We start from the raw sequence: 15,979 nt of genomic DNA, 5'->3' as shown, positions 1-15,979 counted from the left end.
TCTGCCATTTTGGACATTTTCTTTCTTCAATCCTTCTCACCCCCTATGCAATGGGGACTGAACTTGGACTTTTCATTTTCATATACCGTTTATAGAACCAGAAGAGGATAAATTTTAAGAAACACATCATTATCTTCATATACTGTTGGGTAGGCAACCCACTGATCAGATTTGTCATGCGGTGATGGAGAAGCTCGGAGAAGGTGAGGGGGTTGGCGGCCGTGGCCTATACTAGGAACTGTCCCGGCACTCGCCTTGGTGCAGGAGTATGGAAAACCACGGAAAACCATTCTCAGGACAGCCGATGGTTGGGGCCAGCCGTGAGGCCCAGCCCTGTCCCGTCTCCCGAATGCAGAGGCGTAGAACCACGGTAGAGCCGTGGCCACTCCTCTGCTTGGTTGGCCGGTCAGAGTACAGAGCTGTTGGACCACGGACCAGCCGTGACTACTTATGGGCCCAGACAAACACTGCATCTACTAACGTTCCAATCTTCCCATCCCCCACACAAGGACCCTGTTCAGCGTAGCAGGTGAGGCAGCCTGGGTGAGGTACTGGTCCCCTTCCCCAGTTGTATCCCCCGACACAAAGTCGGACACTGCCCATGAGGCGGTAGAGGTGGGATCCCTCGCTGAGTAGGAGGGAAAAACCAACCCTGGAGGGTAAACGGATTAAGAAAAAAAGAAAGAAGTTCATTTAAAAACTTCCTTGGTTAATGAGAACGGCTCACTCTTTATAGGTATCACTATACAAATGTGACTGCCGGGCTGAGTGACTCAGACGATTGAGGCGCTGGCCTTCTGACCCCAACTTGGCAGTTTCGATCCTGGCTCAGTCCGATGGTATTTGAAGGTGTTCCAATCCGGTAGCCTCGTGTCGGTAGATTTACTGGCAAGCAAAAGATCTCCTACGGGACCAAATTCCGGCACCTCGGCGTCCTCGAAAACCGCAAGAGAGTAGTTAGTGGGACGTAAAGCCAATAACTATATTATTATTATTATTATTATTATTATTATTATTATTATTATTATTATTATTATTATTATTATTATTATTATTATTATTATTACAAATGTGACTTACACCACTTTGTTTTTGACTGATCCACATAGTAAAATAATGCTTGGTTATTATAGGAAAAGTCAGTTTCACTCACGATTCAAAGCAGTTATCTTCGTATACTGTTGGGTAGGCAATCCACTGATCAGATTTGTCATGCGGTGATGGAGATGCTCGGAGAAGCGTCGAGTAAAGCATATTTATGTAAGTACGTAAGGATTTGCTCGTGTACCAGGCGTTCCAGCACTTTGGGCAGGGGTGGTAGGATATAAACTGGTCGGTAATCTGAAGGAATATTGGGTCCATTTTCTTTTTCGGGATTAGGATGACGAGGGCATCCTTCCACGCCGTAGGGAAAATTCATTGGGTTCAACAGTAGTTAATAATGTGTGTTACGATCGGGAGAAGGTCGTAATATAATATATAATTTATTTTGAAAAAAAAAAGTCAACTATTATGTCACCTATCCCAGGGACTAACAGTTTAGGTCAAAACAATAAAGTTTTCAGGGGAAGACTTGTTTTTGTATACGAAATCACTGATTGTCACCAAACTTTGTAAGATCATTATTCTGCGTTGCCGTATATGAAACAGTTTTCTAATTAATAATGTATGTTACGATCGGGAGAATGTCATAATATAAGAAAAACATAGTACCATGACAGCTCTGCTGAAAGTGACAGATGACATTATATATGCAATGGACAACAAACGAGTGACAATTCTTACTCTTTTAGTTTTCAGTAGCGCATTTGATACTGTCTATCCTAGGTTGCTTCTTCCTACATTACAGTCTTTGCACTTTAGCCAGAATGTGCTGGAATCTTTCTATTCCTACCTCACAAACTGACGGCAGTGTGTGGTTGGAAATAATAATAAATCAACGTGGCGAACAAAAAATATTGGTGTCCCACAAGGGTTAGTCCTGGGCCCTCTCCTGTTCACTTTAAATGATATCACCAGATCAAATAAGCACTGCAAGTACCATCCTTATGCTGATGATCTGAAAATTTATTACCACACTAGAACTAACAATACAACAAGCAATATGTAATGTAAATGAGCTCATTAATGGCTATGCAATTAAAACAACTTTAAATAAACCCCCATAAAACGCAAGCCATTATCATCGGTACATCAAAGAATCTTCACATTTTAAAATAAAATTTCATTCCTCCCATAACTTTAAATAATACTGTTATACCTTATTGTGAATCAGTTTCTAAGCTTGGAGTTATTATAACGGAAACTATAAACTGGTCAGCGCAAGTTAAGAATGTCTGTAAAAAGGTTTATTGTGGCTTGAACCCCTTAAAAATTGTTCAGAAATGTATTCCGTCGATCACTAAAAATTCAACTCGTTCAGTCATTATTATTTTCCAATTTTCAATACTGTGATGTAATTTTTACGGATATAACAAATGAATGAAGCATGTGATTACAACTCATCCAAAATGCTTTCCTTAGATATGCTATGGATTTACGGTATGGGGCTGGAATTTCTCCCTACTATAAACAATTATCTTGTTTACGACTAGACGATAGGTGTAAACTACATTCAAATACTCTTGCGACCGAGCTGGATAGCTGCATTCGCTTAAGTGCGACCAGTATCCAGTATTCGGGGGATAGTGGGTTCGAACCCCACTGTCGGCAGCCGTGAAAATGGTTTTCCTTGGATTCCCATTTTCACACCAGGCAAATTCCGGGGCTGTATCTTAACTAAGGCCACGGCCACTTCCTTCCAACTCCTAACTCCTCCCTGTCGCATCGTCGCCATAAGACCTAACTGTGTCGGTGCGACGTAAAGCAAGTAGCAAAATATACTCTTGTGTACCATGTACCCTCGGAAGACATCCCTGTTTATCTCTCCAGAAATTTTCGTCACCTTGATTCTTTACATCTCCAGATACTCCCTCAGTGTGCCTCCTAGAAATACCTGTCCACCGAACAACCACATACCATTGATCATTTACTATCACCGCTTCGGGATGGTGGAATGCTCTTCTCAAAGACATCAAGGATTCTACACCGAAAAGTATATTTAAAACCTCTTACCAGTAGTTACTCTTTAAGTGCTTCCTGCAAGGTACCTGCATGAGTCGAACGAGTGATTGTGTGTGAAAATGATGTTATGAGATTATTGTACAATTAAATAAAATATTGGGTTAATATGATAAGTAAATTAAAAACATCCGTACTGTATTTAACAATTAGAAGTAGTAGTAGTAGCTAGTAGCTAGTAGTCACTACAGTATTTAACTTAGATCTAGTATTGATACTGTTACTGTGTTTTTGCGGTAGGTAGAGGTGAAAGAAGGTGCGGGCTTGAACGGGTCTCAAACTACGGAATCAAAGTTAATGTAAAATTTAACAAGGTTATATTTTCTTTTCAAAATTAAGAAATAACAAGTACGGCAGGTACAGAGTAGCAAGGCAACAAAAGGTGCAATTACAGTATTTTCAGTATTTGGGCTTCGAGCCCCGAATTCACACTTCTAGGGCAATTAGCCCAACTTTACTCCAAAATAAGTTTTACCAGAGGGGCAGAAAACCCCATTCATGTTCAGGAGCACTTGCTCCAAATTACACAGAAAAGCCTCCTCGAGGCATACAACACTTAATTTTCAAGAAAGAGCCACACGCTCTCAAACTTTAAGCCTCTCAAAGGCCACACCAAACTCCACCTTCAAGTTGTCCTCTCAGGACATAGACACAGGGGTAACATACCCAACCTACTGAGGTCTATTAAGTGAAAAAGGTTAATTACATGACCTCTAAAATAACAACTTGAGAGGAGGCGATCTGCACTCCTAATGTATTTGTTTCAAAACCTAATTTGGCTCTAGGCCACTGATGCAAGGGCTAATCCCATACTACAGAGGTGACTTTAGAAAAGAACAATTTACATTACATTAAGGAAGAATCGGTTGTGAGAAATAAGTTCACCTCAAAGCAATATGAGTGGGAGCTCGAGAGGGTTAAGCACTCTCTATCCCGATATGCAGTTTAAAGATAGAATAGATACCAAGGGTTTTTACATTTTAAGGAAGATTACATTATGGAAAAAACTTCGGACCCGCCCCGAGAGTTAAGCTGCTGAGCTAGCAAAGAAAGAAGTTATTAATCGGCCATTACCTTGTTGTTGACCGCTGCCGAAGAAAGAGGCGCTTCCCGCCCCCTGCTATGTACTTTACACACTAAAAGATGGAACAGAAGTGGCGCAGAGACCCAAAAATCAGCAGTTTATATACTCTCGCGGAAAGTTCGAGGCGTTTTAGGGAAGAAAACACCCGCCCACAATCACTTTATTGGTTAGGGATAAGCAGCATATTCAAGTTGGGGGAAGATACATCAGATTGGTCAGAAATTAATTAAAGAAATTCGGGATTGGCTAAATACAAAACAAGGGGAAAGAGAGGGGTATACAGCCAACTTAAACAATAACAGAAAGAAATTTAACAAGAAACAAACTTTTGAAATAAAAATTTCTCCAAAAAACAGTTCTTTCACATCGCACTAGGGTGCACCATTGTAGTTTTTCAGTAGTGTCCTCTAGAAGAGAAAGTTCACACTTCTTACTACCGGTAAAACAAAAATACATCAAAAGTGGCACAGTTCAAAAACTCCAAACTTTCCAAGTAGTGACATCTTCTGAGAAACTTGAAAATTAATACCCTCGATAAAGTTCAGACTTCCTCCAGCAGAGGAGTTTCAACTGGCGTACATTTTAAATTAGCGACGTGGAGGTTTACCGCCCGGTACAGACCTCCCCCCCCCCAAAAGTTCCTCCAAGGGGTAACACAGAGGAACATAAACTTTTGTTTGAAAATAAGGTCCAAGTTTTGATGTTGATATGGAGATTAATTGCAGAAGTATTTATAAGATTTTCTTAATTTGGTTTGATTCAGTTTCAAAATTTTTGTTGTAACTGGTGAAGTAAAGTCTTTATGTTTGTAGAAGTTGAATTCAGAAGGGAAACTTTAGTTTTTAAAGTTGAGGAAAATTTTCAAAGTCCACCAAATATTGCTGTTGAATTCCCAAGAAAATGTAGTAAAGTTGAACTGGAATGTCCATATAGCTGGATATGTTCTTCAAACGTTGATGATTTTAACGGCCAGACCAGCCGCCACTGCTTGCGTTCAGAGGAGGCCGCCCGGGCCCCTCAAGTACCCTGAGATACCGCTCGCCCGCACTATGAGGGGAGCAGAGGTGTAGAAGCACGCCGCGCCCGCGGTGAACATATACAGGCTGCGGGTCAGTAGCAGGTCGTGCGCCGCACATCAGCCTTGGCCGGGAGGAGAGCTCCGGCTCGCTGTGCACATGTCGTCCTCGCTGGGGTCGAGGGGGCCCTTCCTCTATCCCAGTCGTTGCACGGCGCCGCGCGGCTGCGGGGGCACTGAAACATTAAAGCTAGGCGGCAGAATTGTTGGACCATCATCCTTTTTTTGAGGGCACAGGCTTGTGGAGAGGTTGAGGGGCCAGCGGCGTGCAGATATCCATGGCATTAAATAAGCCACTGTGTAGAGTGGAGCAGGAGACGGGAGCGTGGTAATGGCCGTGGCAAGGACAGGATGGCAGTTTAACGGTTCGGGGCAGGTTTTACAAAAATGCATACATATAAAACAAAATATTATAGAAGGGGCAGAAAGCCTTAAAGTGAAACTCAAAAAAAAAAATATATATATATATATATATAACCTTCATATTCCTTTCAAGATAATATGAGGCAAGTTAGCACAGAAATTATACAGGTTTCACCTGCGACAGGTGAACCCTGAATATCCTCTCGGTGGCTGGATTACTTAATAACAACGTAACCGGCGTAAGGAAATCGAGGATGATACACGGCCCATGAAATCTGGGGGCAAGCTTGCCCGCGGGAACAAAATTCTTGACCATAACTTGGTCGCCTACCTTCAAACTGGTGGGTCTCCGTCCACGATCATACCTTTCCCTAACCTTTTCATGAGACACTTTAAGATTGGCTTTAGCCTTCTTCCAAAGATCTTTAATGTTGTCCGGATCTATTGTCTCAGGTAGGATGTCACTCAGAGACCAGAGGTTAGAGAGCGGCGTGTTGGGAACAAACTTGAACATCAAAGAAGCTGGAGTAAATTTATGTGATTCATGAACCGCCGAATTCAAAGCAAAAGCTAACCAATGCAGGGACGTGTCCCACCTGGAATGATCTTCATGATGATAGGCAATAAGCGCGGACCTGAGATTACGATTAACCCGTTCAGCCAGAGATGGTTGAGGGTAATAAGCAGAAGTAGTTACATGAGAGATGGACAAGTCAAAACAGAATTTAAGAAAAAGATTTGATGTGAACGCCTTAGCATTATCAGACACAATATATTGGCACGGACCAAAAGAGGCAAAAATAGAATTTAAGCAAGTAATGGTGGACTGAGCTGTAGCCAGCTTAGTCGGAAATAACCAGGAAAATCTAGTAAAACCATCTACGCATACAAAGATGAACTTGTTAGCATTTCCCTTCGACTGGGGGAAGGGTCCTACATAATCAATATACAGGCGTTCCATGGGGCGCGACGCTTGATGAGAAGACAAAAGGCCTACCTTGGTGGACATGGTTGGTTTACTGAGCAAACAAGATTTACAAGCTTTTACTAGTTCACGGATTTCACCGTCCATACCTTTCCAGATGAACCTTTCCCGAATCTTTTCACGAGTTTTAAAGATTCCATGATGCCCCCCTAATGGGGTCTCACGATAGTACTTGAAGATCATAGGCACAAGAACAGCTGGAACGACAACCTTCATCATCTTATCATGCCTCGAAGGGCAACATAGAACACCATTCCTCAGAACATAAGGGACAACATGTTCCCCAGAAGAAAGGGTTTCCATTATCGGAGCCAGCGTCGGATCTTCACGTTGGTATTTTTCGATATCCCTAAAGAGCATGGGAGCATCTGTTAAGATGGCATTAACATCAGATAGTATTGACTCGGGAGGTGATGAACTGTCGACCGGTTCATGGGTCTCGACGTCGTTGGAAAACATACGGCTGAGTCCATCAGCAACAACATTTTCGGTACCTCTGATATGCCTGACATCGAATTGGAAGGCAGAAATTCGGATGGCCCAACGGGCTATACGACGAGTACGACGCGGCCTACCTAAGACCCAGCTTAAGGCTTGATTATCTGTCTCCAGTTCGAATTTGACATGTTCCAGATAGAGACGGAACTTTTCTAAGGCGAATAAGACTGCCAAACCTTCGAGCTCATAGATAGAATACTTGGCTTCTTGAGCCGATAGAGTTCTAGATGCATAGGCGATGGGTCGCCTCCCTAGTTCAGTCTCTTGAAGAAGGACTGCAGCTACTGCTGACGACGACGCGTCGGTTTGGACGATGAATTTCTTGGAGAAATCAGGCATAGCATGTACTGGGGCATTACAGAGAGCTAATTTCAGATCTTCAAAAGCGGCTTGTTGAGAAGGTCCCCACTCGAATTTGATGCCTTTCCTACGAAGAAGGTTCAAGGGCGCCGCTCTATTAGCGAAGTTAGGAATGAACTTCCTGAAGAAATTCACCATACCAATGAACCTGGCGATACCTTTGATGTCCTTGGGAGGTTTAAAATCACGGATGGCCTGTGTTCTAGAATGATCGACTGCAACACCATCAGGTGACACAATATGCCCTAGGAATGACATAGAGGGCTTAGCAAAGGCAACCTTGGACAACTTGACAGTTAACCCAGCCTTACGAAGGCGATTGAGAACTTCTTGCAGATGATCTAGATGTTCTTCAAAGTTCTCCGAAAATACGACGACATCATCCAAGTAGTGATACAAGTACTCAAATTTGATGTCGGAGAAGACCCTATCTAGCAGCCTAGTGAGTACAGCTGCTCCCGTGGGGAGCCCGAAAGGCACGCGGTTGTATTCGTATAAATTCCAGTCCGTGGCAAACGCTGTAAGATGTTTAGACTCTTCCGCAAGGGGAATTTGATTGTAGGCCAGATTCAGGTCCAAGATAGTAAAGAACTTGGCCTTACGAAACCATGAAAAACAAGAATGAAGGTCAGGAAGGGGCACAGATTGTAATACCACCTTCCGATTGAGAGCCCTATAATCAATGACAGGCCTGAAGCCCCCTTGGGGTTTCGGGACTAGAAAAATAGGTGACGAATACGCCGACTTAGAGGGCCTAATAATACCATCCTTCAACATCTGATCGATGATTTCTTTCAGAGCCTTCATTTTAGGCGGAGATAGCCTATAAGGTGGAAAACGGACAGGAATTGAATCCGTGACCTCAATTTTGTATTCAATAAGGTCAGTGACACCAAGAGTATCAGAGATCACCTCTGGAAATGACTGACATAATTTACGAATACTATCAGCCTGCTCCTCAGGTAGATGTCTAAGGTCTAACAACATCTCATCCTGGGTAGGCGAAATAGATGAACATGATACAGAATTACACTTTAACAAGGGAATTTTACAATTGGACGCAAATTTGAATGTGCACGACTTACTCTGAAGATCGAGCACAAGACCAGTGTGAGAAATGAAGTCAGCTCCCAATATGATGGGGCAAGACAGGTGCTTAGCCACAAACAATTTGATTTTCCATGTAAATTTAAAAATACGAATTTTGACATTTACAGAACCTAGGATTTCCAATGGAGATGAATTAGCCGAAACATATTGAACAGGAGATGAGACATAGTCAGGTAGTTTACAAACAGATTTCAATTTAGAATACCATTCAGCCGAAATAATCGAACAAACACTGCCTGAATCTAAAAGAGCTGTTACAGGTTCATTATTTAACTCAAGTTTGAGAAAAGGGACCGGTGCGGGGGTATCCGCCGCAATCCTAAGACACTCTTTGGGGCATTCAACAGATAGATTTGCAGATTGAACATTCCCTGAATTTACGACCTGTTTGCCAGGGGCTGAGCCTCGGGAAGATGGATTAGTCGACTCAGCCGAAGCCACTAGTCACTTTTGATTGATGTTGGAAGTTGCACCTGAAGTTGAGCAGGAGGGGGTGCTATTCGAATTGGGACAATTCTTGGCGATATGTGAGAAAGCCCCACATTTAAAACAGCCTTGTGATGAACCAGTTCCATTCCTTGTCCCACTAGACTTGAGCAATGGGCACTTGTTCCGAAGATGGTCGGGCGACCCGCAAGCATAGCATTTACGAGGTGTGACTGGTCGGCGAGGAGGAGGAGGCCGAGGATTACCAAAAGAAGGAGGGGTTTCTTTCGCGACACGCAAAGAATCGGCGTATCTAACTCCTTCCGCTGAGACGGCCAATGCTTCAAGTTCAGAGAAGGTTTGCGGGCACGCCGCGAAACACAAATATGACCTATAGGATGGTGAAATTCCTTCTACAATAGCCTGTACAATCTGATCTTCAGGAAAATGAAGGGCAAACACCCTAGTATAGAATTTAATATCTTGGATGAAGTCAGCCAGATTTTCATCCAATCTCTGTACTCGATAATAGTGCTTCTGAATCAGAGATGACCTCGCGCGGGCGGGAATAAAATTTGCAAGTAAGTGTGCATGAAAATCTTCAATAGATGACTGTTCGGCTATGGCTCTTACTATTTTGTCAGAGAGAATACCAATTGCATAAGGATAGATGATTTGCAAAATTTGACACGGAGAAAGAGAAAAAACAAGGGCATGATCCTGAAATTCAACTAAAAACCTTAAGAAGGAAATAACTTCACTGGTGGTGTTGACAGAAAACTTCGAGATACCTCTGAGCAACATTGCCAATGGATGAGGCAAACTGCTGAACCCAGGTGACATAGTCGGTAAAGGTTTAAGTGGCAAAGAAGTTAATTCAGAACGTACATTATTCAATGAGTTACGGCATTCAGACTCGTTGTCCAATGGGGCAGAGATAGTTTGAGCAGCAACGGTTATCCTATTGACTTCTCCCTTAGGAGGCTCTTCCTCGCTACCTGCATTCATCGGGGTGGGTTGATCAATTTTGGGAGGAACTTCCCCAGTCAACAATTGAGTGACCTTGCTAGATAATTCAGAAATACTTTCAAGCAACGTACTAGCTTCCTTCCTCTGAACGTCATTCAACTTCAGAGACAACAGATCGTTAACTCTATTTGAAAAATGATATAGCCTGGCTTGCACACGCTTAATTTGATTAGGAGAAGGATCATTTTCATAAAAAAAACTAACTACCGATGCTAGCCCAGTAGTATTCTCGGTGATCGTGGAAAGAGAGTCGTCAATTTCTTTCTCTCCCAAAGTGGGGATGGAAATGGGCAAATCAAGGGACTCTCTAAGCTTGTTTGTGTCTACCGCAACCGTGCCTCCAGATTGCACATTTCTGATAGTTAATTCATAGATCAACTCCTCCTTCCGCAAATAGTTAAGATGGAGAACATCGCGAGGGCCGGGCATGATGCCAGAACAATTTTGAAAAAATCAGAAAATTCCAGCAACTGAGAAAATTGTTAGAGTTCGGAACAAACAATGTTTAGCCGTCAAAAGGGGCTAAATTGAGACCCATTCAACCACGCTCTGCTACCACTTGTTACCGTGTTTTTGCGGTAGGTAGAGGTGAAAGAAGGTGCGGGCTTGAACGGGTCTCAAACTACGGAATCAAAGTTAATGTAAAATTTAACAAGGTTATATTTTCTTTTCAAAATTAAGAAATAACAAGTACGGCAGGTACAGAGTAGCAAGGCAACAAAAGGTGCAATTACAGTATTTACAGTATTTGGCCTTCGAGCCCCGAATTCACACTTCTAGGGCAATTAGCCAACTTTACTCCAAAATAAGTTTTACCAGAGGGGCAGAAAATCCCATTCATGTTCAAGAGCACTTGCTCCAAATTACACAGAAAAGCCTCCTCGAGGCATACAACACTTAATTTTCAAGAAAGAGCCACACGCTCTCAAACTTTAAGCCTCTCAAAGGCCACACCAAACTCCACCTTCAAGTTGTCCTCTTAGGACATAGACACAGGGGTAACATACCCAACCTACTGAGGTCTACTAAATGAAAAAGGGTAATTACATGACCTCTAAAATAACAATTTGAGAGGAGGCGATCTGCACTCCTAATGTATTTGTTTCAAAACCTAATTTGGCTCTATGCCACTGATGCAAGGGCTAATCCCATACTACAGAGGTGACTTTAGAAAAGAACAATTTACATTACATTAAGGAAGAATCGGTTGTGAGAAATAAGTTCACCTCAAAGCAATATGAGTGGGAGCTCGAGAGGGTTAAGCACTCTCTATCCCGATATGCAGTTTAAAGATAGAATAGATACCAAGGGTTTTTACATTTTAAGGAAGATTACATTATGGAAAAAACTTCGGACCCGCCCCGAGAGTTAAACTGCTGAGCTAGCAAAGAAAGAAGTTATTAATCGGCCATTACCTTGTTGTTGACCGCTGCCGAAGAAAGAGGCGCTTCCCGCCCCCTGCTATGTACTTTACACACTAAAAGATGGAACAGAAGTGGCGCAGAGACCCAAAAATCAGCAGTTTATATACTCTCGCGGAAAGTTCGAGGCGTTTTAGGGAAGAAAACACCCGCCCACAATCACTTTATTGGTTAGGGATAAGCAGCATATTCAAGTTGGGGGAAGATACATCAGATTGGTCAGAAATTAATTAAAGAAATTCGGGATTGGCTAAATACAAAACAAGGGGAAAGAGAGGGGTATACAGCCAACTTAAACAATAACAGAAAGAAATTTAACAAGAAACAAGCTTTTGAAATAAAAATTTCTCCAAAAAACTGTTCTTTCACATCGCACTAGGGTGCACCATTGTAGTTTTTCAGTAGTGTCCTCTAGAAGAGAAAGTTCACACTTCTTACTACCGGTAAAACAAAAATACATCAAAAGTGGCACAGTTCAAAAACTCCAAACTTTCCAAGTAGTGACATCTTCTGAGAAACTTGAAAATTAATACCCTCGATAAAGTTCAGACTTCCTCCAGCAGAGGAGTTTCAACTGGCGCACATTTTAAATTAGCGGCGTGGAGGTGTACCGCCCGGTACAGATACAATTAGTTAAATTTCATTTAATATTTTTATTAAGTTTTCTGGTATTTTTACTTTCGTATTTCTTTCGTTGTGTATTGAAATGAGTACTTTTTCAAATATGTATTATGTAAGCGGTTCTATTTTTTCTTTCTTTCTTTCTTGGTGTGTATTTATTTGTAATTTTTTCTTAAACATTAGTGTTATTTGTAGTTCTTAGTATTTTAATTTGATCAGTGTCATTGTATTAATAAGTAATAATATGTGTGTGGTTAAGTGTAAGAAAGGGCCAAGAGCCCTAACTTCGCCATCGAAAATAAAGGCTTTTATCTATCTATATATCTATCTAAATATCTTATCTATCTATCTATCTATCTATCTATCTATCTATCTATCTATCTATCTATCTATCTATCTATATATATATGTCTATCTATCTAAAGCCTTGTACACTTAACTAATTTTGATAATTAATTCACCGAGCTCGATAGCTGCAGTCGCTTAAGTGCGGCCAGTATCCAGTATTCGGTAGATAGTAGGTTCGAGCCCCATTGTCGGCAGTCCTGAAGATGGTTTTCCGTGGTTTTCCATTTTCACACCAGGCAAATGCCGGGACTATACCTTAATTAAGGCCACGGCCACCTCCTTCCAAACCCTATTCCTATCCCATCGTCGCCGTAAGACTTATCTGTGTCGGTGCGACGTAAATCCCATTGTAAACAAAAACATAATTAATTCTTGACTTATTCGACTTCAAAACGAATTGAGTGTTCAGTCTAGTTTTCATTAATGCTGAACCCAGACAGTGAATATTTCGAATGCATGGAATGGTGTCAAGATGGGTTTGAAGTGGGAGTGTTACCCCCAATACCTACGATGAGAGTTTGGGTCAGTGTGTGAGTGTCAGAACCTTGAACTATGATTTAGGTTAGAGTCCCATGCCGCTAGCGCTGCAGCAGGTCACGTGTTAGAACGTAACGTCAAGGTGAAGTCAAGTGACTCATCTTCCACTCACGAGATCATGTATTATTGTTTAGCTCGTCATGCCTCAATGAACGTCATCTCTAAAGAGCTTAAATTGCTCGCCTGACATTAAACTGGCAAGATTTATCTCAGAAGTTGCAGACCATCCTGCTGATGCACCGACTGCAGTGCAAAAGTCTTGAGGAGGCATTAAAATGCGATCATCGTCGGCCGGTCCAAATTGGACAGTAGAGCACTGCACTCGCTGGTATTCGTTCGGACACACAATCACACGAGCCTGGAGCGCTTGAAACTCTATTGAAGAGTTGGCCGTGCAGTTAGGGGTGCGCAGCTATGAGATTGTACCCGGGAGATAGTGGGTTCTAATCCCACTGTCGGCACCCCTGAAGATGGTTTTCGGTGGTTTCCCATTTTCACACCAGGAAAATTCTGGGGATGTACCTTAATTAAGGCCACGGTCACTTCCTTCCCATTACTCGGCCTTTCCTATCTCATTGTCCCCATAAGACCTACCTGTGTCGATGCGACTTAAAAAACAAATTTAAAAAAAACTATGCTCGTGAGAAGGACAATCGCAGGAAACTACAGGCAGTCATTTGAAATGTTAACAGAAAGCGATAAAATAATGCCATAACATTTACGTCTGTCCTGATTTGTCTTTTTATTACAATTTATACTCGGTTCCATCTTCGTATTACAGACACTGAATCAATGGTCATTAAATAGGTAATTTTTATCTTGTAAACAACATTAAATATAATTACCATTTTAAACAATACGTTCGGATAAAATATATACGAATTAAAACTCTGAAGAACGAAATAAAATAGTAAATTGTGTTCGTGTCCGCCTCCGTGGTGTAGTGGTTGGTGTGATTAGCTGTCACCCCCTGAGGCCCGGGTTTGATTCCCGATTCTGCCACGAAATTTGAAAAGTGGCAGGAGGGCTGGAACGGGGTTCACTCAACCTTGGGAGGTCAACTGAGTAGAGCTGAGTTCAATTGCCACCTCAGCCATCCTGGAAGAGGTTTTCCGTGGTTTCCCACTTCTCCTCCAGGTAAATGCCGGGATGGTACCTAACTTAAGACCAGGGCCGCTTCCTTCCCTCTTTTTTGTCTATCCGTCACATTCTTCCTATCCCCGCGCAAGGCCCCTGTTCAGCACAGCTGGTGAGGCCACCTGGGCGAGGTATTGGTCATCCTCCCCTGTTGTATCCCCCGACCTAGAGTCTGAAGCTCCAGGACACTGCCCTTGAGGCGGTTGAGGTGGGATCCTTCGCTGAGTCTGAGGGAAAAACCGACTCTGGAGTGTAAGCAGATTAAGAAAGGAAAGAAAAAATATTTTGTTCCTTTTGTTTAGTTAATTCATCATCACCATCATTCATCATCATCTGTTTACCCTCCAGGTTCGGTTTTTCCCTCGGACTTAGCGAGGGATCCCACCTCTACCGCCTCAAGGGCAGTGTCCTGGAGCTTCAGACTCTTGGTCGGGGGATACAACTGGGGAGTATGACCAGTACCTCGCCCAGGCGGTCTCACCTGCTATGCTGAACAGGGGCCTCGTGGAGGGATGGGAAGATTGGAAGGGATAGGCAAGGAAGAGGGAAGGAAGCGGCCGTGGCCTTAAGTTAGGTACCATCCCGGCATTCGCCTGGAGGAGAAGTAGGAAACCACGGGAAACCACTTCCAGGATGGCTGAGGTGGGAATCGAACCCACCTCTACTCAGTTGACCTCCCGAGGCTGAGTGGACCCCGTTCCAGCCCTCATGCCACTTTTCAAATTTCGTGGCAGAGCCAGAAATCGAATCCGGGCCTCCGGGGGTGGCAGCTAATCACGCTAACCACTACACCACAGAGGCGGATTTTGTTAATTCAATCTATATAAAAAAAGTTGTAGGAGCTCCGCTGTAATTTCGTTTGTTTTACCAATTTTTCAGATATTTATCCGTTTTAGGTCAACTCAAGCCCTACCGTTGGGTATTATTTTTCGCGTCTGTTTGTTTGTTCCACCATAACGGCGAAACGGGTGGATATATCTCGACCATGCGTCATATTTAGAGTATACTCATCCCTGGGAAGGTTTTGATATGCATATGATTAAAACGTATTTGAACAGACGGGTTGTTTATGGGAAAACTAGAACACTTTTCTTCCATTTTTTATACTATTGATTTTTTGAAAATCCATAGACATTATATGTAACGTCACTTCATTATTAACAAATGTTGCTATGTTCATAATTTAGCTTACTCTTCAAATGACGGAAAAAATTTACTATTTCCTGCGGATATCAAGCTCTGCATTGAGTGACCGACAGACCGACAACAAACCTACAGGTTACCGTGGCAACGTCTCTGACTGCTTGCCAGCAGGGAAGGAACGTATTACCATTTTCGGCATCATTCCTGTAAACTCGTGGTTGTTCCTTAGGCAGAAAGCAACAGAGACGTCAATCGACCATTCTGCGGGATATTGGCGGAATATCGTTGGAGGTTATAACCGTCCTCGAATAGCTTGAGTAATAACACCATAAGTCATCTTCTTATCTGTTTACCTAAGAATCCCTGCGCCTAAATTTATCCTCTTTTACCGCTTTCTTATATCTGTAATTCATACCGTCACAATTTATTGAGGGACATTTGATTTTCCAATACATCCACATGATAATTAAATCTTTTGTCCTATCAGGCTGTCCTCAGTTATAATCCTGTTTTCTATTAATTTCAGCTTTCTTAACTGTATCACTTTCTTCCTTAATTTTTCCGCATGTATGCGAATGCTAATCCTGATACCTGGACACTCTTTTCTTTGCAGTTTAATATATTTTTACTCACTGCCTTTACAGTAATTTACGCAGAAACCCGTATACATTGTAGAATACCATAGAGAAGAACGGGTACATTTGCTAGTCTATATCTATATA

The sequence above is a fragment of the Anabrus simplex genome, chromosome 3, assembly GCF_040414725.1.
Source record: "Anabrus simplex isolate iqAnaSimp1 chromosome 3, ASM4041472v1, whole genome shotgun sequence".
Taxonomy (NCBI): domain Eukaryota; kingdom Metazoa; phylum Arthropoda; class Insecta; order Orthoptera; family Tettigoniidae; genus Anabrus; species Anabrus simplex.
This window is presented reverse-complemented; position numbering follows the sequence as displayed.